This window comes from Danio rerio, chromosome 25 (genome assembly GCF_049306965.1).
Source record: "Danio rerio strain Tuebingen ecotype United States chromosome 25, GRCz12tu, whole genome shotgun sequence".
Classification (NCBI taxonomy): Eukaryota; Metazoa; Chordata; class Actinopteri; order Cypriniformes; family Danionidae; genus Danio; species Danio rerio.
In genome coordinates, this window is record NC_133200.1 from 5,989,024 (window position 1) to 6,015,000 (window position 25,977).

General features: G+C 36.8%; 1 long non-coding RNA gene and 1 other non-coding gene across 2 annotated transcripts; both read right to left on the minus strand.

Moving 5' to 3' along the window:
- Window positions 1-13,754: 13,754 nt before the first annotated feature.
- Window positions 13,755-13,895, minus strand: LOC137489404 (U4 spliceosomal RNA). The gene has a single exon (XR_011008830.2). It is a non-coding gene; the product is annotated as a U4 spliceosomal RNA (small nuclear RNA).
- Window positions 13,896-14,493: 598 nt separating this feature from the next.
- LOC141380881 (uncharacterized) lies at window positions 14,494-21,058 on the minus strand. Its single transcript, XR_012400212.1, has 3 exons — window positions 18,436-21,058; window positions 17,135-17,453; window positions 14,494-16,482 (listed from the first exon to the last, which is right to left on the minus strand). It is a non-coding gene; the product is annotated as an uncharacterized lncRNA (long non-coding RNA).
- Window positions 21,059-25,977: the final 4,919 nt, after the last annotated feature.

A 25,977-nucleotide genomic window follows, 5' to 3' on the forward strand; every position in this document is an offset into this window, starting at 1 on the left:
GCCCAGTCCTCGTACAGCAGCCTCTCCCACCTACAGCCTGACAGCAGATCACCTCTCTGCGTACCGACGGCAAATGATTTAGCACCGGCAATGTGAAGATATTTCACTTCAAACCGACAGTCAAACCGATCTGCTTCTCCTTTATTTTAACAATTTAATTTAAACGTTTATTTTTTTTCTTGTTCACAATCACAGATATTTTAAGTGAGAGTTTTCGAACTTGTCAGAGTTTTTTTTACGTCTGAGAGATTACTGCAAATTCACTACACATGTATAAAGATATGATGTATTCAAACAGCAATAAATTTAGTTAAACTGACATGCTAACATAAAGTGTTGCGCAAATATAAATCCCCTTTATTGACCAGAGGCTGTTAAACACAAAAAAAGGGTCAAATGTGATGACATCAGTAATATGCCAATTAACGTATGATGTCATCTAGTGACTTTTCAGGCAGAGCTTAATGCTTTTTCATTGAAAATAGTTGGCAACAGCGAAGGTATGCCACTTATCATCGCTCCTCATCATGTCCTGGTCATAGCGCTGTCAAAACTGAATTTTCAGGTTTCAACTTTTAGATTCCAAGGGCTCAGTGGTTAGCACTGTTGCCTCACAGCAAGAAGGTTACTAGTTTCTAGTTCCGGTTGGGTCAGTTGGCATTTCTGTGTGGAGTTTGCATGTTCTCCCCGTGTTGATATGGGTTTCCTCCGGTTTCCCCAACAGTCCAAGCACATGCCCTATAGGTGAATTAGATTAACTAAAATTGGCCGTAGTATATGCGTATGTGTGAATGAGAGAGTATATGGGTGTTTCCCAGTATTGGGTTGCAGCTGGAAGGGCATCCGCTTCGTGAAACATATTATGGAAGAGTTAGTTTAGAGTAGTTCATTCCGCTGTGGTGAGCCCTGATGAATAGGGACTAACCTGAAAGAAAATGAATGAATGATTACTGTTTTTTTTTCTTAATGACATGCACAGATGAATTGTTCACCGCAAAACTAACAACGTGAGCTAGCAAAATCAATATGGTTAGTTTTGATTTCATGTGTACTTTCAGTTTTCACGATGTTGTTATTGGTTTACTGGATTTATTGTTGGAATTTATCAGAGGCAGTTCTGTTGGCAACCAAGCAAGTCTTTCTTAAATAATTGGCATCAAAACAATTTGCATAAAACATCTAGCCTCATTTCCCTCAAACTAAATATTTTAACCCTTTAAGGTGTGCAGGGTTGAAAGAAAAGGTTTTTGGCATACATCTTGCATTGAATAATATACTGACACAACAACTGATGAATAGAAATAAGCTATTAAAATATTAATGATAGCCTGTGCATTAAAGGTCTACCAGGTGGTTATGATGCCTGTTAAAGGGATTCATGATAGACAAAATGCACGAACAGACAAAAGAAAATGAAGTTTCAGTGGTATGCTTTCCCACCTGAAACCCAAAAGCACGTGCCTTATCTATTGTAGAACAGGTTTGAGTGGTTTTGACTGGACACGAGTAGCTTCAGGCAAAAACGTAGGCATTGATCTCAAACAAACAAACTTGAAAAGTGCCATTATTACAGCCCTGAATTCATAGAATAGTGGATAAAAATAAGTGAAGTTTATTTATAAACAAATTTTTGAGAGGAATCAAAAAGGAAATTCCATGAGAGGATCACCTTCTTATGATTGTTCACAGCTGTTTCAACTTTTGCTAATGACTAATTATCCTATCAGACGATCCTTAACTCGCTATAAATAACCAGACTTTTCTCATCTCGATATCTTCGTCTTAAAGAAACCCCCCCACCAAACCCTACTTTCCCTCCTCGACACGGTGGCCAGTGATTAGCGCTGTTGCCTCACAGCAAGAATGCCCCTGGTGTAATTCCCTTCCAAATCAGACGACATTTCTGTGCGGAGTTTTGCTTATTATCCCTGTGCTCGCGTGGGTTTTCCCCGGGTCCTCCGGTTTCCTCCCGCAGTTAAAAAAACAAGCACCCTAAACAATTAATCCAAAATATTTTAGCCAAGCTCTAAGTTCACCTTCTCAGCATCCATACTTAGCTACAATAAGCAGGAGGGGGGGTCATCGAGATCTACCTGAGCTCAAACTCCCCTCTCGCCCTGCAACGGGAAGGAGCCCAGTGCTCGAGGATCTTATAAGAGCTTATATAGGGCTCTCTCCTGGGACAGCACGCCAAGCTTTATTATCAATTATCAGCTAAGTGTGAACTCTTGAAACTGTATTTAAGAAGATAGACGTAGGAGCTAACCTTATTAGCCAAAAGTGTTACTGAATAAAACATAACAATCAAAAATATTAATGTAGTGCGTAACAGTAAGATTACCCAGATACCATAATATTAATAATAATGATTAATAATTAATAATAATAATAACGCACAATAATATTATTGTCAAGTCACTATTTTAAGGTAATTAAATTAATGATTTGGCTTTTTTCCCTTCACATTGAGGCAAACCATGCATTTAATGTTGAATGTAGTGAATGCTCCTTTGTGTAGCATCATACAGTTGAAGTCAGAATTATTAGCCCCCTTCCATGTTTTTTTCTTCTTTTTAAAGTATTTACCAAATTATGTTTAACAGAGCAAGGAATTTTCCACAGTATGTCTGATAATATTTTTCCTTCTGGTGAAAGTCTTATTTGTTTTATTTTGGCTAGAATAAAAGCAGTTTTGAATTTTTTATTAACCATTTTAGGGACAAAATTACTAGCCCCTTTAAGCTATATTTTTTCTCGATAATCTACAGAACAAACCACTGTTACACAATAACTTGCCTAATTCCCCTAACCTGCCTAGTTAACGTAATTAATAAGCCTTTAAATGTCACTTTAAGCTGTATAGACAAATATCTAGTAAAATACTATTTACTGTCACAATGGTAAAGATAAAATAAATAAATTATTAGAAATGAGTTATTAAAATTATTATGTTTAGAAATGTATTGAAACAATCTTCTCTCCCTTAAACAGAAATTGGGGAAAAAAATAAAAAAGCGGTCTAATAATTTAGGGGGGCTAATAATTCTGACTTCAACTGTATGTAACCAGTAACTGCTTGTTTCTGTTGTTGTTATCATTGTTAATATTAGTGTGGTGTGGAAAATCATCACTTATTTCTATTCGTGTTTATGTTAAAATAGCTAAAAAGGTCATGAGCAAAATGTTTGTTCAGCGATACCTAAACTGAAAAGCTGTTAAATTCACAAGGAGATCAGGTTTCATCCACAATGGTGCTGTTGAAGCTCTTTTGTTCCTCTCAGGTGTCACCAGACACAGCCCCATGCAAATTTCCATGCAAAAGTCATGTGTTTTTCACTAGTTGTTTCTTTTGAAATCTTATAGTTGTAATGCTTTCATCATTTTTTTTTTTAGTGTTCAGTCACCCAGTTCAGTCAGTCCAGTTTTCAGTAGCGCTGACATGGAAGTAGAAGGTATATCCCCATTTGTTTTTCCTCATATGGGTTTAACAAAGGGCCTTTGTTAAAGTGTTATAAGCCGTTAATCAAACCAAGCATCCACAAGCTGTTTATAGAGCGTAAGTAAACTGACTTGAGCATGTGATTTGTGACGGTTCATAGGAGTGGATGGAGCTAAAGATCTTCTTTAGGACACTTATCTGCACAGCATCATGGGTAATGAATTCATGTGAACAGACTGGCTAATTTTGTGTGCGTGACAGGTTGGTCCAGCCTTTGTTTCATTTAACACCTCAGAAAGAAATGATGTTTTTGAAGAGGGAGTGGAAGTTATTTGATTAAAGATTAGATTACTTGGAATTTAAAATCTCTCTCTGTATATATATATATATATATATATATATATATATATATATATATATATATATATATATATATATATATATATATATATATATATATATATATATATATATATACAGATTTCTTTCTTTTGCTTTTTCCCAAAGGAAGCTGTAAGGAGGTGGACGGCCATTGCTTTTTGTTGGACTTTTTCTCCTTTTTTGAGGTCAGTTAGGGAGTCAGTGTAGTTTTGTTGTTGATGTTCATCATTGTTTTCTTGTAGGTTATTTAGAGGCTTTACTCCCAGACAGAACCCTGTTTTGTTTGTTATTTTGGCTTTATTCCCCTTCTGAAGCTAGAGCTTCCTTAACACTCATTGTGTGACTTCGGGTTTTGTAAATAAACTTTTGGAACTTTAATCTTTGTTGTGTTGTGACTGGTCCCAGTTTAGTGCTCTTTAAATTAATATTGTTGCGTTCAGTGTATTTTCCCCTAGACTTGTGTAAGACGTAACAATATATATATATATATATATATATATATATATATATATATATATATATATATATATATATATATATATATATATATATATAAGGGGTGGATCGTGGATAAAAGCAAAGGTCACGGGAGCCACGGGACCTGACCAGATTTCTTGCGATGCGTGAATACATTTCCGAATAGTGAGCAGGAGCGGCCGGTAACTTTGTTGTAAATTAATCGGGAACGGGCGGTCTAACAATATCGCTCCCGACTCCTCAGTGAGCGAACACGCATATCTATGTGTGTGAATGAGCGAGCGTGATGCTTTGTATTTAGCTTAATTGCTGGTGTCTATGTGTGTGTGTGTGTGTGTGTGTGTGTGTGTGTGCGTGAATGAGAGAGAGAGAGCTTTGTGCTATCTATGTGTGTGTGTTTATACAGGCAGCTTGTTGTTGTTGGGTGGTTTTTGGTTTTGTTCCCTCTTCCCCCCAAAATATTTAGTCCTGCGCAGATCTCTAGATGAAAGTGAAGAGCAGGAGGATGGGGGTGGGGGGATGTCCGGGCCCTTGATAATGTCTCTTGGGGCCCCCTTAACGTATGGGCCCTTAGAATCGTCCTAACTTTCCCCCTTTTAGCAGCGCCCCTGCCCATTAGTACCAGCTGACCAGCGTGTCAAGCGTGAGTATTGCTGCTGACCATGTCCATCCCTTTATGACCACAGTGTATCCATCGTCTGATGGCTACTTCCAGCAGAATAATGCATTATGTCATAAGTCCCGAATCATCATCTCAGACTGGTTTCTTGAACACGACAGTGAGTTCACTGTGCTCAAATGGCCTCCACAGTCACCAAAGCTCAATCCAATAGAGCACCTTTGGGATGTGGTGGAATGGGAGATTCACATCATGGATGTGCAGCCGACAAATCTGCAGCAACTGCGTGATGCTATCATGTCAATAGGAGCAAAATCTCAGTGGAATATCTCCAGTAGCTTGTTGAATCTATGCCTCAAAGGATTAAGGCGGTTCTGAAGGGAAAAGAGGGTCCAACCCAGTACTAGTAAGGTGTACCTAATAAAATGGTGAGTGTATATCTGCACTGGAATAAATTCTGCAGTATTCAATAACCATTATAGTTGCTTTAAAGTAGCACATGTTTTATGCTCATTTTATAGAAAACCCAACATTAAAAATAGAAAAGGTAACACAAGAACGTTCAATATTTGAAGCACTTACATACATTCATCACACATCTTCATTCATCATGGTCTAACATGGTCATAAATAAAAAAAACAAACCCTAAACTAATCGTGGTTTAACTATGATATTATTTGTAGTAAAACGTCGACTAATATAAATTAATATGGTGAAACCATGGTTAATTTTTATATGAGTGCGACTATTAGTGACTGGACTTCCTGGTAATGAGCATTAATGTTCTTAGATGGACGTCTACATGTTATGTTGAGTTAATCATCATCTCAATAAAGTTCCTCCTGGTTGTTTTGCACTGGGATTTCTTCTCTCCGCGGAAATGACAAGCTGGACAGAGGTTACACACCACTGCTAGGCAACCTATTGCCATTGCTATTTTTAGAGAACATAATTAGCCCAGTTCACACACAAAGGCCTTGATGATTTGATCCTCCTTTATTTAACTTCTCCGACTAGCTGGACATAACTTCTTTGCATATATTTAAATGTTCAGATTTGGTTTGGTTTGCCTACTAAAACCATCCAAAGAGTCACAAAAGGGTTTTATGGATTGAAAATGCAGCAAAAAATGCTGTGTCGGTTTGATCCATATTGATAAAATATGGACCAACTGAAAAATTTAACCTATACATTGGGTTTGTCAATATTATACCCAACTTTGAGTTAAATAAACTCACTATTTCAGAGTATATGTGTGTAATGCAGGGGTGGCCAACCCTGTTCCTGGAGATTTCAGTTGCAACCCATATCAAACACACCTGCCTGTAATTACCACGTCGTGTTCAGGTCCTAATTAATTGGTTCAGGTGTGATTGATATGGGTAGCAACCAGGGGCGGACTGCCCTTAGGAAGCACCGGGGCATTTCCCAGTGGCCTGACGGTCTATCTGGCCTGCCACCGCTAGTCTGGCCTGCCGCGCCCCCATTAACTCCCAACCCCCCGCTCTTCACTTTCTATATAGCATCGGATGTGGCCTGGCAGCCTGCCGCGCACAACAACCCCAATGTCCCGTCCGTCCAAATGTAGCCCCAAACCATGACTTTTCCTTCACCAAACTTGACTGATTTCTGTGAGAATCTTGGGTCCATGCAGGTTCCAGTAGGCCTTCTGCAGTGTTTGTGATGATTGGGACGCAGCTCAACAGATGCATCATCAGAAAGATCGACCTTCTGCCACTTTGTTTCTCTCACAACTGAGATCGACCACAAGTCTTTTGTCAGGTATAGTGTATTGTTCAGTTTCTTGCTCAGTGGCCAATCATGTCTTCGTGTATCGACTAGAGCCATTATATAACAATCGATCACATTTTCAGCAAAATAATCTTTTTGTTAAATTCATAAGCAAAAAGTGTCCCACATCCTTAAATAGATAGCAAAACTGGAAGTGTTCTCGCTATTACTGACCCTCAAGTGGTTGTAAACCTTTACAGGCCCGTAGCCAGCCTGGTGAAAGGGGTGGTTCTTTTTTCTCAAAAAGTGGACTTTTTTTGCAATTATTCGCCTAATTTTCTATTTATTATAAGATTTAAATACTGCTTTTAAGTGACAATTTAAGCACTATTTTTAGCTGGATTAGCTTGTCGGATGATCATCATAACCACACTTTTGATGTACCAAAAAGATTTTCTAAAAATCTAGAATAAACAAATAAGGAAAAAAAACTGTATTTTTTAAATGCAAATGTATTACATCATATATCATTAGTAAAAATATAGGAATCGGTTAACAATTTAAATAAAAATAATCTAGTTTATTGTTACATGCCAGCACTTATTTGGTTATTTTGTTTATTTTTGTGTCTCATCATGTGTTTCTGTTTGTCACCCAGTCCACTTCTGTGCTTGCTCCGCCTACTCCCATCTCTGATTGGCTGTTTTACTTAATCTTGCTGTCCATCCTTACTTTGTCATGATTTGTTTTTGAGTTTTTGCAATTACCAATTCCTCCGTTAAATGTGCAACCCCAATCCCCTAGACAAAAATAAAGGGGTTGTAACATTTTTGGGGGCTCGTCCGGGATATTAACATTCCCGATATAGATTTTTGGGGCTTTTGGTTTTTGCTGAAATTTAAACCCATTGTGAAACAAAGTAAGTTTGTTAGTTTACTATAGTACAAGTTGCAAAAGAGTGAGGTTTGTGAGACTTGTCTTTTGCTTTTAGTTGTTTAGTGATAATTTTGATATGGCGTTGTTCAATTTGGAAACGTTCCTTAGTAACCCCTTCATAGAACAAAAGATGATCTTTTTGAAATTGCTGAATATTTAAATTTCAGTTAGCCACCAGTTTTTGAAGAAAACTGTAAAGAAAATTGTTTATGAACATTTGGTTGAAATGGATTTGTTTGTCATTTCACAGGCAAAAAACAAACAAACTGACCAGTACATTTAACTTTCCCCAGCCAGAATTTGGCCCTTTAAATTATAAAAATAATAATAATTAATAATAAATAATATATTATAATAAATAATAATAATGTAGGGATTCATAATTTTTCTAGCCTCTCTTGTTAAAGAAAAAGTACATTTAACAGCAACCAAATTAGTGTTTAAATTAGTTTTAATATGGGGCTCTGGGTTCACCCCTTTTCATTAATTCATTTTCTTGTCGGCTTAGTCCCTTTATTAATGCATGGTCACCTTTTCATTGGTCATTTTTTGTATCTAGAATAAGGTCCAGAATTTAAATTAAAAGTTACATTAAAAACAATATACGTCAGTAGTGAAAGAGGTAACGACTTTTGTCAGATTGTACGTTTTCTTGCACAGCTGGAAAGCTTGACATCAAACCGAAGCAACAGCTAACAGAAGATTCCGGTAAATTTCACAATTTATGAAAGCATAGCAGCCAAAATATAAGAAATTAGCTCATGTATGGGACAGATTTTGGACCTTTGTCAGTGAAGGGTGGGTCTTTCGAACCACCCGAACCCCCTCTTCCTATGGGCCTTCTTTAGAAGTTTGACTCCTCTGTTAAATCAATATATTTTAAAGAAAGCTGAAAAACCACCACTGACTTCTGTATTTGTTTTTTCCTAAGTCAATGTTAATTCAGAATATATTATTTTCAGTTCTGAAGAAGACAGAAAAGCAGGTTTGGACCAAGTGAAGGAACACTAAATGATGACAGATGATAATTTTTGGGTGAACTGTCGCTTTAAGGGCGCATTTTCCCGCTCGTTTACATTTATTTTTTTAAAAACTCTGCACTATTTGAAAACTAAATAAGTGTTCACACCTAATAGTCTGAAAATAACTCGTTCTTAGAAAACAATCTCTTTAAAGTAATCAATCTACCTTGTGTTTACATAACTACGCATTCACTCACACGGAAAAGCACGCCCTTAGCCTACTGTTTAAGCTACGTCTGAATGGCAGGTATGTTGAGCTGTCAACAAAAGTGAACACCTTTACGTTCAGTTGTTTTAGTCTGAATGTCTTAAAGCTAAATGTAAAGTTCTTGTAGACTTAAGATGATTAGTTTGTGTCGTAGTACAATACACTATTTGAAATTCGTGTCATGTTGGGTATGGCTTCAGGCAGTGTGGATCTGTCAAAGTAATATTTTTGTGTGCCGTTTACAACATTTTTAACCTATAACCTACAAAACTGGTATTGTGGTGTATTTAGTACCATGGTGGTGATGACTAGCCACAGAGGTCGTCACAAAGGTAAGAAAACAAAGGTAAATATAACACAAATCAAGAGCTAAAATTAATTGATCAAAACTAGCGACAGAAATATATATTAAAGTGCTTAAATTAGCATTTGTGCAGATAGCAATAGGCTACATTTTGTAGTAAGCTTTTAGACAATAAGATTGTGAAGGGAGATTTTTGTGTATTTGTAACTAAATTTTAACCAATTTTACAGATGTTCAATAAAATACATTTGAATTCAGTCCCTGTTTTATATTTTAGAGTCAGTAGTCAGGGGCGTAGCAACCAGGGGGACGGGGGGATATGTCCCCCGCACTTTTAGAGACAGACCATGTAGAAACCAAAGAGCTAATTAATAATTATATGAACGTAAACTTTTGGATTTACGTTCATATAATTGAACGTTATATTTGTTCAATATATAACAATCATATATTGAACAACACACACACACACTTTTATAATATCCGCTACGCCTCTGTCTGTTGGATATCATTGGAGTAAGGGGAAGCTGCAGGCCCGGAGACCCAACTACACGCTCAGACCTGCGCGCACAGATCTGCACTTCCAGACCAGACAGTGCCCCCTGCTGTTGGGTTGGGTGAAGCGGCAGGTACGGAGACCCAACTGCACACTCAGACCAGCACTTTCTAGCAAGTAGCAACATCAGAAACGCCAGTAAGGTTATTGATTATTAAAGCAATTCCTGAAAATTACCAAGTTTTATGACATAAATCAATGTGGTGTAAAATATTACACTAACAAAGAATTATTTCAGTGATTGATTTGATCAAAATTAGTGTCAAAAGAGCATTATTATTATTATGATATTTACAGCTTGCTCTTATTTTTATCTATTATTGTACCATTCTGGAACAATTTTCTAGCAATGTTTTTGGCAATATAAAAAAAACTTTAAAGTAAAAAAGTTAAAATAAAATGCAGCCTATCGAAATTATTATTTGTAACATATTTTAGTTCTGTATAGGTCTACTGTACATATTACTGTATTATCTATCTGAAAGTGCTACCAAAGACAATAACGGTAACACAATAACAGTTTATCAATTATTTACAAGTTCTGTAATGATTACAAACACGTTTTTTGGAAATCAAAATATCAATTAAATTTGCATAGAATTTACAATATGAGCTCTATTAGGTGAAATCAAAACTAATTTGCTTGTGGTGTGTATTTTTTCTCAGATTGATATTACAATTTAAAAAGTGGGTCTCTGCCAACACTAATACAGGGTACCAAAGACTGCAGATATTTCCATTTTTTTTTTTGCTCTAGAAATGAAAAATCTCCCCAATAAGAATGTAAAGCATTTATTTTATTTGATGTTATTTTCTACGTAAAAAAATAATTATTACTCCAATTATTATTTTTCACCATTTTTCCATGCATTGTTTACAACTTGACTTGTAGGACCTTATGAAAAAGTACACAAAAATAAAGTTTGTCGTGAGAAAATTACTTAGAGTACTATAATTGTATGTGAAGAAATTTATTGTATATGAAGATAATATTCATTCCCTCAACTCGATACGAAACAGTGATAAATCCTTAATGATAAAAAAACAACAACAAATGTCTGAAAATATTGAAGCAACTGAACAATATGTATTTACAAATACAATTAATAAAAATACAACAGAACTATTGCATTAAATCAAAAATCTAGTACGTTTAATATTTCATATAATAATCTATTCAATCACAGCCTAATATTTTAAAGTAGAAAAATAGTTTAAATTACAATTTAGAAGCAGCTGAAATCAGGTTAGTCGATCTTTTAAACAGCAGGTGGCACTGTGACGGTCTGGAAGTGCAGGTCTAGCCGTCTGAGCGAGCAGGTCTGAGCGTGCGGTTAGGTCTCCGGGCCTGCAGCTTCATACTATTGGAGTATTCAAAGCTTTCTCATACTGTTTGGCCATCTAGCGAAGAGTCAGGGTATAGCATGATTAGCTATTTGTTTTTAAAGGGCCATGAAACCCCCTCGTTTCAGCAGGGTGTTTTCACACCTCCACTTTGGAAAAAGTCAGAAAAGTGGGGGTGTCCAGCTCTGTTTAGGGGGGAGTGTCGGAGGAACTAAAGTGGGAGGGTGTGGGAGTGTCTATTTGGGCACGCGCGAGTTTCAGTCAAAATACACACACAGGAGAAAGAGATGGTGTTTAACCTACATGGACATCTGTAGTGGAATTATTTGCCAAATTATTAACTGGTGGACTTTAACTGCAGTTTGGCTCTTTCATTCAGGGAATTCATTCATGTCCCTTGCGACAAACACGATATTTGATTCGAGGATCTGCTCTAAGCGTGTATTTTTCATGCAATGTTTGATACCGCACGGCGAATGACAGAAAAAAAAACTCAGCATTTCCCGGAAACTTAGACGCACACGACAGGTAACGTCAGAAAGCCGCGTGTGTTATTCCGGTCACAAAATGCGGTGCTAACATGTTTGCCCTCAGTGCAATAGTTAACTTAATTCGATACGAACAAACTGAATAAACAAAGAGCACTGGTCGCTCACTTACCAAATCTGTAGAGACAGAACAATCACCAGCAACTAGAGCCGCGTCTGAAGAGAAGACTACATCCGGAATCCAGATCTCAGCGTTTGCAGATGAGAACAGCTCTCAGGTAAACAATAATCCCCCTTAGACACGTAAGTTATTGTTGTCGCGCGTCGCGTACATTGTTAATCCACACGTGAGTCTGAGCTCTCACAGAGAGAAAATGAAAACGAAACTTAACTGCAGCAAAATTTAAAAGCAACACTTCACGCTTGTTTTGCCAACACAACGTGGCGTCTCTGTGGTGTAAAGACGGTGACACTAATGAATATTAATGAAGTTGCACAATAGAGCGCGCTGATTGGTTTGAACCAAGGCTTACTCATGCATTAATGCAGCACACTGTAAGACGTAATAAGGCACACTCTGGCACAGACGTCCAGTCTGCACGCTGGAATACAACGCTATTATGTCATGACCGTGACGCAGCTTCAAAAATTCGTTTCAAACAGGAAGTACGAATTTGCTTGAAATAACGCAAAAACAACCAATTTACACTTTTTAGTGAAATATAGGTGTCCTAATAGTGTTTTTAGCAGTGTGGGACACATATACGACTGTCAATAGCTCAAAAAATGTGTTTTGGTGTTTCGTGACCCTTTAACGAGAGGCAGAAATTGTATTTATGAATATATTTAACTGGTAAAACTCATCTGTGCGTCGTAAACTAAAACTGAATGCTAAAACTAATTAAAACCGTACCTGAATTGAACCTTTTGTCTTTTTTATTATGCAAGAAATAACATGTACAAAGGTGCAATATGAACAAAGAGACACAAATGCTTACATAAATATAACTGCAGCAAATTAAACAAGTTTAAATGATTTACACCAAGAAAGAGCTTCACATGCGATATAATCATTAGAGTCTTTTAAGTTCACATCACACTCCTTTCTGAAAATAAAAAGAGTGCTTCTTTGAAAATGTACATTTATGGATGTAAAATTTAGCCAGAAAAACAATAAGTAATAATAAATTTACAACAAGAAAGGATCTAAGTGAGAGAGTAATCAAAGAATAAAATGTTTTGGATATACAAAAGTTTGGACGAATGAATGAAATTTTAAAAGTGAACCCAAAACACTTCACAGTAAGTGCACATAGCCAAAATGACTAATTCAGTGTTTTGCCACATCAAAATGAGGAAGGAATGCAGAAAACCTGTAACCATTGACTTCCATAGTATTTGTTTTTCCTACTATTAAAGTTCATTTCAGTTTTCAGCATTCTTCAAAATATCTTCTTTTGAGTTCAATAAAATAATGAAACTCCTAAAGGCTTAAAACAAACGATGCAGAAGTATTTTGACATTTTTGAGTGAACTGCCATTTATTTGTGCTGAAAAAGATAGTTTGAAAAAGACAGATTGATGAATGCAGAAAACCGGTAACCATTGACTTCCATCGCCCATCACGATCGACATCTTTGTAAAATAGTACATTCATTCATTCATTTTCTTGCCGGCTTAGACCCTCTATTAATACGGGGTTGACAAAGCGGAATGAACCACCAACTAATCCAGCACGTTTTTGTACGCAGCGGATGCCCTTCCAGCCGCAACCCATCTCTGGGAAACATCCACGCGCACACACTCGTACACTAAGGACAATTTAGCCTACCCAATTCACCTGTACCACATGTCTTTGGACTGTTGGGGAAACCGGAGCACACCCAGGCAAACGCAGGGAGAACATGCAAACTCCACACAGAAACGCCAACTGAGCCGAGGCTCGAATCAGCGACCTTCTTGCTGTGAGGCGACAGCACTACCTACTGCACCATAGTATACAGTACATATAAAATACATTGATGACGACGTCCGAGAAATCGTTAATAACATTAACTTCCGTCGTAAGCAGGTTTATTTTGCCTGGATCTTATGAGAATCTGCAGCTGAATGTCAGAGACTTTAATTCGCAAGTACAGACACTCTCACTATTACCTTATTGCATACATATGGTTATCATAACCCTTGGCATTATTATTAATCATGCATCAAATATTTCACTTTCATCTTCCTTTGACAAATATATCAGTCTTCGAGAAGACTGTCAAAAATTGCCAGTGCCGACTATATTTCAAGTCGTCACGGCGGGGTATTGGGTAAAGTTTTCAATTAGCAATAATCGCGCCTCGGATAAACCTCATAGGCTACGATACTGCCACTGCGCAAAGTTAAATATCAATAGTATTAGGGGTAGAAAGGGTACAAACACGCACCACTTTACAGAGACGGTGACAGACTGAAGAGCCTGGCTAGCTGTCCTGTGAACTGACCAAACGAAAAACAAAAAGGAATTGAGTACAGATGACAAACAAGCAGCGCGTTCAAAATAATTAAATATTAAGAAAACATCATTTTAAAACTTTATTTTCGTCTCTCTTCGCATTGCATCACGGGAACGTCGTGACGTAAGAGAGGAAGATGGAAGTTTCGTTTTAAAATAATAGTGCGCAGCCGTGGATCCAAATGTGTGGGTGTGATCATTGTTTATTCATTCTGGTGATACTAAAATATGAACTAAAATGTGAAACGAGGATTATAAATTTAGGTTTAAGAGCGAAAGCAACTAGTGACGTCACGGGTATTTTTGGTGCAGTTCTTGTAGACTCCGCTAGGCGTCAGCATCATCCCACTTATGAGGCTAGATTCAATATATTTGTGCTTATATGTTGCATTTGAAAAGTGAAAAGTGCTGTTTTATTAACATATTGTGTTTTGTTTGACATATTTTTACTGGAGAAATAAAAAAATAAAGTGATTTTAATACATTTCAATGAAAATAAGTTTAATAGTGTTATTATGATGAAAGAAAAGGGATAGTTCATACAAAATGCTCATCCTCCACTCAGCCCTTTTTTGGAGTCCCTTTCTTCTGTTAAACAGAGATAAAGATATATTAAAAATAAAACATTCAAATAAAAATATAATTAAAGTTTAGAACCACTTGAATATGTGAGTAAATGGTGAGGACATTTTAATATTTGGGTGAACCACCCCTTTAATACGTAGTCGATTCCCCTTAATGAAATCAATTACAAACTTTGAAATCCTCTCTACAATCTCAATGCCTCCGCTATCTAAGCGATTCCTTTTTTGACTGACTCCCTATTCTAAAACCATCAAAATAGGAGGCAAATCTTTTTAATGGACTCTGTTCTAAAACCATCAAAATCTAGGAACCGAATCTTTTTTAATCGACTTTCTATTTTAAAACTGTCAAATCTAGGAACTGATTCTTTTTGGAATCAACCCCTCCAGAATAGAGCTTCAGAATTTAGGAACTGTTTTTTTTTTTCTAGGAATCTAGGATTAAATCTATTTATCTATGTTTGGAATCAACTATTGATTTTCAATGGCTCGGAATCAATTATTTTGGAAACGACTGTTGATTCTCAGTAGCTTGGACTCAATTCTTGATTCTCATTGGCTCGGAATCAATTCTTTTTGGAATCGATTCTGGTTTCTCATAGGCTCAGAATCAATTATTTCTGGAATCGACTCAGTTCTCAATAGCTTGAAATTGACTCTTGCTTCTCAATGGCTCTGAATCAATTCTTTTTGGAATCAACTCTTGATTTTCAATGGCTTGAAATCTTTTTTTTTAATCGATTCTTGATTCTCAATGGCTTGAAATCAACTTTTGGTTCTCATTAGCTTGGAATCAACCCTTTTTGGAATTGACTTCTCTCAAAGGCTCAGAATCAATTATTTTTGGAATCGACTCTATTCTCAATGGCTTGGAATTGACTCTTTATTCTCAATGGCTCTGAATCCATTCTTTTTGCAATCAACTCTTGATTTTCAATGACTCGAAATCAATTCTTTTTGGGATCGACTCTTGATTTTCAGTGACTTGAAATCAACTTTTGGTTCTTATTAGCTTGGAATCAATTCTTTTTGGAATTGACTCTATTCTCAAAGGCTTCAAATTGACTCTTGATTCTCAAAGGCTCAAAATGAATTCTTTTTGGAATTAACTCTTGATTCTTAATGGCTCTGAATCAATTCTTTTTTCGGAATTGACTTAATTTTCAATGGCTCAGAATTAATTATTTTTGCAATCGATTTTTGATTTTCAATAGGTCTGAATCAATTCTTTTTGGAATTGACTCTTGATTCTTAATGGCTTGGAATCAACTCTTGATTCTCAATGGCTCGGAATCGATTCTTTTTGGAATCCGCTCTTGATTCTCAAGGCCCTAAAGTTAATCATTTTTAAAAATTAACTCCCAGTCAAACCAGCAGCTCTCAGGTATACTGTAGCCTACTTGACTACATAACCCAAAATATATTAATTTGCATTCTTTGCGGTCATAAATCCTTCAGATAACAACATAAATCATTTGTATTCTACGAAATGATCTATGTAAGAGACTTCAGTTTTGACTTATTTAACAAACAGTGTTTGTAAAAGATGGAACCACACATTGAGGCCTGCTGTTCTGGAAATATCTTGATGAAACTGCAATGTTTGTCTTATTTTTTAGTGTATTTCAGATATGTGAACCTGTATTGTCTCTGCGTGTATCCAGGCTGGAGTTTGACATGATGGAGCGGCTGGAGCTCAGAGCAGATGAGAGCAGCCGGAGGGCCCTTCAGTCCTGCTTTGATTTGGATGCGGATCTCAGGGCTGGAAATAGAGATTAACAGATGGCGGAGCGATGGCAGCGGATCAGGCTGAGGGCCGGGCTGCACCCACGCCCAAACCCGCCGCTCCGGCACTTCACTGGGGCTTACAGAGAGCCCACACCATGGCTCTGCTGCTCCAGAAAAAACACACAAACACTCTGCATATCATGTAAGCAGTTTCATAACGCCTGCAGTTTACAGAGTAATGGACACTTTTACATCTCTGGATTTCTCAGTAGCGGAAAGCGTCATAGTTGGTAAATTTGCCGAACCATTTGCTGAAATAATAAAATAAAAATCCACGATGGTGTTATTAAGACTTTCAGAAAGAGAATTAATCAACCCAGGCTCATTCTGATTATGTACGCCTATATATATTTCTGGAGACAGCAAAATACATTCCAGAAGTAACGTTTTTAAAGTTTTTGTTTTCGCGAATCCACCAGAGGCCGCTGTGTACGCTTTTTCAGATCTCAAATTTCTCTCACGAGTGCTATTTGCGCCTGCTGTTCTCACGTAAATCCACCAGAGGCTGATGTCGACTGACTTTCTGACTGACCAACCCTCAACCAATAGTATTTTAAGAAGCACCAATTGAGCCGCCCACCTCCTTCTCTAAACTCAAACTCAGTATTTTAAAAATCAAGCCAGAAAAAGATGAGCCCCCTGATTGTTACCACGTTTTCAGATTTTACCACATTCTCACCCTGTTATTTACTTTTTATTATTTATTATTACTATTTTATTTACTATTTTATTTTTTGGCTTCTGTTTTTGTCTTACCTTATTTCTGGAACCGTTCTTCACTGGACTCGAACCCCCATTGTAGCGATCAACTCCTCTATGCATCTTTAGTCCATTGACGTACGTGTCGAGCTACCCGACAAACTGCTAACGGCTGGAAAGCAGTCAATATGGAGGTTAGTGGTCAGCTGGTAAGCAAGAACAGAAATGGTGTCATGTTGCCACGTAGTGTTCGTTTTAAAGATTAAATGCAGCCATAAGTAGTAGGGTTGGGTCGATAGATGACGCCATCGTCCATCGTCGATGGCCAATAGACATCACAACGCTGAGCCGGCATCGCACTCCTTCACCCCGCACCCTTCGCGGCAGGAAAAATACACAGTTACTGTGCGTTTACACCAAAAGCAGTGAGAGCGTCAGAGGTCGCTCTGGCCACCCTGGTGACAATGCTGTCTGCCTTCAGCTCCGGCAGCGAGAGCGTCAAAATTCGCTACATTGATCTCGTATTTAAAGGGGCCATTGCAGCATATCATATCAGTTACATTTCCGCATAAAACATGCTTTCTAGCGTGAAAATTTCATCAAATTTATTCAACAATGGAAAATCAAGTTGCATATGGTGTGGCCTTTACTCCACCTAATTATCCAATATGTCCATGTGTCTGAACAATCCTGAAGCAGCAATACTGTTTTGTAATGTTGCATGAGATTCACGCTTTTTTAAAGAAAAAATTATAAATAAATAATAAAATAATAAAAATTATTAATAAATAATACAAAATAATAATAATATTCACATAATATTCAATATGCACATCAGTATCTCGCCAGTAACTTTTTTAATGTAAGTTCCTGTAAGAAAACATAGAAAATAATTGGAAATCCGGCGACCGCAATAATCAAACCCTTGGGAACAACTGTTGTCGGAACCAAAGTTCACACGACTGTGTTCTCCGGACTCCTGTCAAGCAGTGGACTTCTTCATTCTGATTGCTTGCCGGCGAACCACGTCACAGCTCATTACCATAGAGTTGACTTGATTTCATCTTTCCTAAACGCCCAAACCGGCGAAGATGCGCCGGGCTGAAATGCTGTTCGCATGAAAATGAATGACTTCCAGCTACTTTGACGCTCTCGCCGCTTTCAGTGTGAACGTACAGTTAGGCCAACACAACACAAGAGGTACAAAAAGGGGCGATGTGCAGGTTTTATCATTGCCAGAGAAAAATGAATAAAGATCACTGCAAAATATGATAAAATTCACAAATCTTAAAATAAATAAAAATCACAATAAAAAAAGAAAATATTATAATTTTAACAGAGTGCAATTGTGAACTTACCTGCTATAACATGAGAACTGCAGAGTCCAGCATTTTTAATTACGTCGTCACTTCATTCAGCTCCCTTTTAGCCAAAGACGTCTGCGGTTGGCATTAAAAGCAGTGTGGTATACGGTAAACGTTAAGTTTTCTATTTTTAGACATTCGAATTTGGCATCTTACCGCACAACACCACATGTTTGCTATTGCAACAGGTCTCTTTTTGCAACCGAGAACCCGTTTGACGTCATGTGCATACCTGTCAACCCTCCTGTTTTTCCCAGGATTCTCACGTATTTTACAGTTCTATCCCGCTATGATCCCGTAAAGGTATTTTCCCGTATTTCTCCCGTATTTTCAGTCTTTCTCTGAAAGGTGGCAAATAAACATAAAAGAGTCAAGCCTCCCTATACGCAACCCATACCGCCGAACCGCAACGCCGCCCCTTGCTCGTAAATGTGAGTCTGTTCTGTGCTTTCGCTTTGTTTAAGCATGAAAACACGTTGAAATAAACATAAAAATGGCGTAATTACCTTTCTTTTCATTACAAGTGTCGTCTACCGTTCATATGCAATCCTCAAAACAAAGTCATATAATGGTGCATGACTGTCAGCTGACGCGCTCCATATTGATAAACAGACGCTATTTCCCAAACGGATTCTGTACTCGTGATTTGAAGCGGAGCAAAAGTCTGGGTTTTGGGTGCGTGTTTAAACAGACATATACACATAATTAATAATAATAATATCTAAAGATGTTGATCTTGGTAAGTTTTTTTTTTTCAAACACAAGTATTTTCATCCTAAACGAGCATAAACAGTTAGGAGCAGAAAGCAGTTGAATGCTTTCATTTGATGTTAGATGTGCGCATTTTTAAAGTGACACCTGTTATTTAATGTAATCAAACGAAAAAAATCTAAATAAATCATTCATTCGTTGCTCTTTAATCAGAATGAAGAAACGGCTAATGAGGTTTGATTCTATTTTATTATAATAGCTATTGATTTTAATAAGCTGAACTGTTTGCTATTTTTTTGCTGCTAATGTACACTATTTATTTTTTCTTTTGTAAATAATAATAAAATGTATAACAGACGACTTCAATGTTAATTTACAATAAAACAGCTACAAATGAGCATATTTAGTAATTTGGGGATTTTTTTTAAAGGAGGTCAGGGGAATCGCTTATTATGGTGGGCATATCCCATACTAATGTTGACAGGTATGCATGTGTGACGTATGTTGGTAATCCGTCTATACAACACAGATTTAGTAAACAACCACATATACATAAGCATATGAAACATCTCACAACCCCCAGTGTTAAAATAGCACTGTGCAATTGTGTTTAATTTCTCTCTCCCCCCCACCCCAAAATCTTTTCAGGATTCATGTGTATCCCTACTGACTATTGGCAAACTTATCATTACATCATGATTTTGCCAAGTACGATGCAATCCTGGATTAACATCTATGTTGATGCTGAAACATAATTTTTGTTAGAAAATGTAATCATACCAATTCACTACCCCTAAAGCCAACTATACTGGAAATTATTCCCAAAATCAGAGGGGAAGAATAATAATTGGATAACAATTCTGTAGAAGTGCATAAACCTAACCATAATCCTAAACTTAACATAAACTGTAAACATATACCTTAATTCTGATTAAAATGTTGTTCCAGAATCAGCATTTGTTAACCCTGCTGAAAAATACAGCTTAAACCAGCCTAAACTGGTTGGCTGGTTGACCAGCCTGGTTTTAGAGGGGTTTTGGCCATTTTCAGGCTGAATTCCAGCTATTTCTAGCCTGGTCTTAGCTGGTCAGGCTGGGATATGACCAGCTTAAACCAGCTTGACTAGCCTAACCAGGCTGGGAGCCCAGCCAAAACCAGCTGTCCAGCTTCAAACAGGCTGGTCAAGCTGGTTTTAGCTGGTCATCTCCCAGCCTGACCAGCTAAGACCAGGCTGGAAATGGCTAAAACCCCTCTAAAACCAGGCTGGTCAACCAACTAAAACCAGGCAACCTGCTTAGGCTGGTTGCTTTTTTTTTTTAGCAGGGAATCCAGGAATATGTCCTACTTGGAGAAATCAGGTTGGCGGACTACCTCTAATTTTATGTTATGTTCTAATAAAAAAAAAAAAGAGTTATATAAATATTTAAAACTTACAAAAACCTGATGGATTTAATTGTCCTACATGAGCGTAAACTAAATTCTGACACACTTCCGCTTCGTTAGCCATTGTAAACTAACTAGAAGAATAACAAAGTGCAGTAAGATATCATATTACTCCACAAACAGTGTATTATTATGATAATATATTTAAATAAAATGAAACCGAACACCTGTGTGCAATATTAAACAGCATAACAGACTGTTTTGTGCTGTTAAATCATCTGGAAGGATATGACACCGGAAGCCTCACACAGATTTGACCGCGTCCGCTCCATAATAAAAATGAATAAAAAAGAATGAGGAGAAAACAAGACATATTCCTGCACTTGACGACCCCAATGTTATGTATTGTGCCAAAAAAAGCGGGTACTCTCATTTGAACCGAGTCTCCGAGCAACAGAGGTGTGCGGTGAATCAGATGCGGAGCTTTAGCGATATCTGTGTCTAAAATAAGCCGCCTCGAAATGTGTGATGAGGTTTTTTCCTCAACTCCGCGAGCTCACGCTATGCCACCTTTCCTCGTGTAAGAGCCTCCATCTGCCACACAATCTTTCCACCGGCCCCGGGAAGCCTCTCCCCGCCTGAGAGACGATTTACTGGCGCCAAAATCCTTCACTCCAACAAGTTCTGGAGCTTCAGAGACGTGGCGAAATTCAGCTGTCAGGGAAGTAAATCATTATGAATCAGGCTATGAAAACGGAATCGGCTGTATAAGGCCGTATTGACTTCCTGTCTCAAGGTCTGAAACAGGATGGATGAGGAATTCACATTTTTATGGGTAGTTAAATTTAATCAAGGCCCTTTTTCTGGTTTAGGAGTCACAAACTCGAGCGCGTAGTGCTCGTGATCACCGCTAGAGGGCGTACGTAAAATACGTCAACAGACAGAGGCAGATGGAAACGATACTTTATTGATCCCTGAAGGGAAATTCACTGCGAAACAGCAGAGGCATCAAATAAAGTGTGCATAAATACACATCTTTCAACAAACAGCTCTGAACATTACGTAGAGTGCAGCCGATCGTGTCATAGGGGGCCCACAATGAAGTCTCTCACCGTCCATTAGCGCTGTCATTAAGTTCAGTCAAAAATGAACATTTGCTGTTTATGTACAAACCCTCAGGGCATTGGAGATATAGTAGGCTGCTTTTTTATTTCTTCAGTAAGACGTTAAAGAAGATTTTTAGCTGAAACTGTGGTCCTTAATGAGTTTGAAAATGCAAGCCAAAGGCTACAGCCAGTTTGAGAGTCCAAAAACATACAGGCAAAACAAAATTAATATTTGCTGCTTTTTTTTTTTTTTTACTTTTACAGTAATTTAAGCTCATTCGTCTTTTCTTTTGTGCAATACCCTTATGCAATCGGCTCATCATATCAGGCCTGGCGCCAGGATGTCATAACTGAGGGGGCATTTTAATCAGGGGGCACTTGACCTGGTGACTGACTTTTGGTCTTTTATTTAGACTGTTTATTTACATTTAGTATTACTTTGCATTGCTGCCTAAGTTACTGACTTAAGGCAGTAATATACTTTTTTTGGTAACACTTTACAATAAGGTTCATTAGTTAATGCATTTACTAACATGAACTAATCATGAACAACACATGTACAGCATTTATTAGACATAATTGAACATTTACTAATGTGTTAATAACATAAAACTCATACTTGTTAACATTAGTAAATGCACCGTGAGTTAACATTAACTCACAATGAATAACTGTATTTTCATTAACTAACGTTAAATAACAGGAACAAATACTGTATACACTGTAAAAAATAAATCCGTAAATTTTACGGTAAAAAAACGTCAGCTGTGGTTGCCAGTACTTTACCGTTAAAAACACGGTACAAACCGTAAAAGTAATTTCTCATTTTACAGTAAACTACCATATTTTATTAATTTATAGATGTAAAATGTCTGCATTTTGAATGGCCAATATCTACACATCTTTTGTTACACAGTTAGACACGTTAGCACACCCAGAAGCAGGTGGTGATGAGGAAATTACATAATGTGCTAATGCTCATCTCAATCAACTTTTCCCACTAGCAGAAAAGAGTATCAGCATATAGAAGATGCTCAGTCTTATTCACACAGCTACTAAACACCAGTATGGTAACAAGCATACAATTAAAGTCATGAAATAAACATTGTTTATCAACATTAGATGTAACATAAATCTATAATGTACATAACTGATGGGGAAACAACTAAAAAGATCCATATTAATGTCAACAAAATGCATTAAAAGTTATGTGACATGCAAGGAATTCTGGGAAAGTCAATTTACGGTTATTCGCCGTATATATTAAGGAAACATACTGTTAACCAGGTTATGCATTTGTACTGAAGCATTTTTACAGTTTTTTAATGTTGAAATCACGGCCATTTTTTTACGTATGGTTCATTGTTTGTTCATGTTAGTAAATGCATTCATTAACATTAATTAATCAACCTTATTGTAAAGTGTGACCCTTTTTTTAATAATAATATGGCAATTACTGATTTTTTTCAGTGAAGGTAATGCAACGATATTGTTTATTAACGCATGGATCATGGCTTCAGCACCAAACGAGTGCTTTAAATCATATTTTATTCTCCTTATTTCTTTCAGTTTTATTTCAAACAATAGGCCTAAAAATGTTTAAAATTTTAGGAAAACGTCAAACTATGCCCACGCATGCAAGCTAACCCTCGGTTAATTTATTGAATACTATTCGTTTAACCCAGTGGTTCTCAAACTTTTTTCATCAAGTACCACCTCAGTAAAAATTTGTCTCTCTAAGTACCACCATAATAAGCAGTATTGAAATACAGTAGCGTAGTAAGCCCAGTAAAGCAGCTACAGCTCTGCACTGTTCTAAAACGTGGCAGATTGATTTCTAATATTAGGGATATTTATTATTGTCAGCCATTTTAAACATTATAAATAGTCTGAACGTTAACACTGTACTGTGCTTATATGTAAAAAAAAAAAAACAAGCAAACTAAAAATATCACAATTTAAATTAAAATGTGCTTTTAAAAGTTAAAAATGGTAGGTTAATGGTCTTAAAAAGTAAAAAGAAAAGTGCTGTACTTAAATGTAAAGTATTAACATATAGTAGCCGATTCATCAACACCTGGAAATGTTCCCTGGACCTCAGAAATATAGGCTATATTCATTCATTCATTTTCTTGTCGACTTAGTCCCTTTATTAATCCGGGGTTGCCACAGCGGAATGAACCGCCAACTTATCCAGCAAGTTTTTATGCAGCGGATGCCCTTCCAGCCGCAACCCATCTTTGGAAACATCCACACACTCATTCACACACACACTCATACACTACGGACAATTTAGCCTACCCAATTCACCTGCACCGCATGTCTTTGGACTGTGGGGGAAACCGGAGCACCCGGAGGAAACCCACGCAAACTTGAGGAGAACATACAAACTCCACACAGAAATGCCAACTGGCCCAGCTGAGGCTCGAACTAGCGACCTTCTTGCTGTGAGGCGACAGTGCTAACCACTGAGCCACTGTGTTGCCAAGAAATGAATTAGGGTAGGATTAATTTAAAATAATAATTTAAGTAAATTACTTTCATAAGACATGTCCGCATGTATCGTCAAGAGTCACAGGTATTAATTTTGTTTTCCCTGTATATCTGTTTTTTTTTTTTTTACTTTAAAAATGCTGATGGCTGTTGTCTTGCAGTTCATGATTCACTAAAGGCCACAGTTTCACTTAAAAATAACCATTAATCATCTACTAAAGAAAATAGTCACCTACATCTTGGCTGACCTGAGAAAGAGTAAATGAACAGCATTTTCACTTTTGCTTAAATATTCAGAAAAGAAACCCATGACATGCAAAATCCAAGCATTTAGAAAAAAACGATACAGTGATAATTATATCATCTTAAAAGTACTTCAATGCTTTATTAACATATAAAACTCTCTGAACATCTACAGTTGAAGTTAAAATTCTTCGCCTTCTTGTGAACTGTTTTTTTTTATATTTCCCAAATAATGTTTAACAGAGCAATGCATTTTTGCACAGTATTTCCTATAATATTTTTTCTTCTGGTAAAAGTCTTATTTCTTTTATTTAGGTTAGAATAAAAGCAGTTTTTAATTTATTTAAAACCAGTTTAAGGTCAATATTATTAGCCCCCTAAGCAATATTTGTTTTCGGATGCCTATAATGGCTTAATTATCCTTATTTACCAACTTTAGGTGACACTTTACAGTTTTTCTCAGTCGCTTTGGTGCGTTTCAATTAGTACGAACTGCAAAACCTAGCTGATAACCTGCAAAAGCGTGTGACATGCTCAAAATGGATAGTTCATTCCTCAAAAGCAAGTATTGATGTCAGTGTCATCAAAATGAAAAGTCCTGACACCATTGTTTATGAACAAGATAGTCAGATGGCTTTGTCATGTTTTCATTATGACAGTTTACTATTTTTTCAATGCAAAAAAGTCTGATTTTGGTGACACGTCCTGAAAATGCTCAAGACAGCACTTTATACTATTTGCACAGCCATTTGAACACTACAGTAAAGTCAGACATCACTGCATTAAGTGTGGTATCTGAGTACAAGACACTGAATATGTATGTTTCACATTTTTATGCATTTTCTCATTGCAATTGTAATTTATTCACAGCATTGTGCAAAAGAATAAACACACCCTTATTTACAACAAACATAAACTTCCTTTGGGTAGAGCTGTGCACAACTGTGAACAATATTGCAGGACATATTGGAACTGAACCTACAACACACACACAGGTATGTCAATCATTCGTGAAAATGTTCAACTTAGAAGATATTTTCAGGACAAAAATGAAATTAAAATAAAATTAGCTTTTTGACACTAGTTCAACATTTTTGTATGTAATGACTCAAGTAATGAAATGAGGACTATTAGTTTTATACGCAGTGACTATTCAGCATTCATAAGTTCAGTTCATTTTGACTGACATGTCATAAGCAAATGATAAAGTTATAAAACAGCAGAGAGGTGTAGGAAAGCAGTTGATGCATGTCCAAATAGATTTACAATCTGTTGGAAGGAATGAGAAACTGCTACTGTGATGTGCACAAGTTGCTTTGAGAAATGCATTAAATGTGGTGTAAATGTAAATGGTGTTGTGAGAAATGCACCAAAGTGACTGAGAAAAACTGTAAAAGCAGTTTTTAATTTTTTAGAAAAACTTTTTAAGGTCAATATTATTAGCCCCCTTAAGCAATATTTGTTTTCGATTGTCTTCAGAACTAACCACCATTATACAATGCCTTGCCTAGTTACTCTAACTTAATTAGCCTACTTAAGCCTTTAAATGTCACTTTAAGCTGAATACTAGTATCCTGAAAAATATCTAGTCAAATATTAT